Raw genomic sequence first — 1,783 nt, forward strand, 5'->3', positions numbered from 1 at the left:
CTATGTATTCCGCTGTCAAACACTTCAGACATTTCGACATTTCTTATGCGCTTTACAGACTATCAGTTATTCCTGAAGGAATTTTGGTGTTTGTAAAGAATTTTACAGTGTGTTGGATCGATACGACTTGTCGGCGATGACAAAGTAATCGGTAAATGTGTTATCGATCCCATAAACACGCAGAAGCATCGATTAGGCCTTCGGACTTGACTTATCATGTGCACAATATATGAGATATCCCAATAAACACAGGATTAGCGTTTTTCAAATGCAACAACTTTTCAGTTTGAGGGTAAATATAATTTTCAACATAAATTCAACTTGACTTGAAATAGCTCATCTTCAATACATCTTCAAATAGTTTGCGAATTACTTCCAATTTGCCAAAATGTTGACGAAATCTTTAAAAAGGTGTTGAAGATAATATGAGAAAACTTTGACAAAACACTACCCTGAAATGCAACGAAAAAACCACATGGTTTTCAATACTACTTTGGACAACTAAGTTCGTGGAAGAAATACAAAAATGTGGAAATTTTTTAATAATCAATTGAAATTGCTTATAATAATTGGTAAGTAAAATTAAAACACGAAATGAAAACTTTAAGGAAGTCACTAAAATCAAATCTCTTTACAGACAACTAAAATATTTGGATGCTGATTCTTGGACACATTAAGAGGCTGGCCGATGAAAAATGACAGTGGCTTATCGAGAAGAGAAAGTTTCCATAAATCAAAGTGCAACCAAAAAAACTTGGTATTTATGCTTTTCCATATCAACAACTACTGGATGATAATTCGCATCACATCGATAGTTTAATTTACATCGCATCATCGGTTTAATTTGTTATTTTGTGAATTGAAATTGCTGCAAATTTATTCCAATTATCTGGTCATCAAGTTCCTGAAAATTGCCAGTATTTTAATAACAACAATTTTGTAACACCAACGTTCTTGAGGAAATCACGAAGTACAGTCAGTTGGAAGAAATACAAATTGGTAAGTCAAAATAAAAAGTGAAATGAAAACATAATGGAAATCACAAAACTCGATTGTTTTGCAGAAAACTAAAATCATTGGATGGTATATTCTTGGAAGATGTTGGCCGATGAAAAACCGATGAAGGGAACAACAAAGAAAAGTTTTCAGAAAACTTACAAAGTGCAACCAATTAAAACAAAGTGCAACAATTCCTATATCAAGAACTTCTGGATGAAAATGTGCATTACATCAATTTACATCCCGTCATCAGTTTGATATTTTGTGATTTCCTCTTTCTGGAATCTATTCTAACACACAAGCCAGCAAGTTCCTCGATAGTAATTATTTCAAATTGCCAGGATATTAATTAATAGTTATTTGACACCAACATTATGGAGGAAATGGAATTATACATGTAAAAATGTTTAAGATATTTAAAGTTGTATTCATAGTTTTATTTATTAATACGTTTAATAAGATAATTACATTTTGATTGGTATTATATTATTATTTTTATATATTATTAATGTTATTTTTAAGATTATTATATTTGTTAACGAAAAAAATAATAAAATTTACAAAATCTCTAGAAATTTAGTATTGACTTTCAGTTAGAACTAGGATTGACTTTCATACAAATTGTGGTTTGAAAGTATTCGCAACAATGCTAATTTTTTATTTTTATCACATTGAAAACTGTTTGAGAAATTATTGAGTAGCGATGCATTTCAATTTGAGGATTACAATTGAGAAATTATTGCTATTGTGTTGAATTTTACTGTTGAGGGTAATGTCTGTTTTT

At 30.0% G+C, this 1,783-nt stretch overlaps 1 long non-coding RNA gene across 1 annotated transcript; it reads left to right on the top strand.

The window, feature by feature from the left end:
* The first annotated feature begins 224 nt into the window (after positions 1 to 224).
* On the top strand, positions 225 to 1,574 carry LOC142239431 (uncharacterized). The gene is made up of 4 exons (XR_012723028.1): positions 225 to 292; positions 362 to 572; positions 638 to 999; positions 1,064 to 1,574. It is a non-coding gene; the product is annotated as an uncharacterized LOC142239431 (long non-coding RNA).
* Positions 1,575 to 1,783: the final 209 nt, after the last annotated feature.

This window comes from Haematobia irritans, chromosome 1 (genome assembly GCF_050003625.1).
Source record: "Haematobia irritans isolate KBUSLIRL chromosome 1, ASM5000362v1, whole genome shotgun sequence".
NCBI lineage: Eukaryota > Metazoa > Arthropoda > Insecta > Diptera > Muscidae > Haematobia > Haematobia irritans.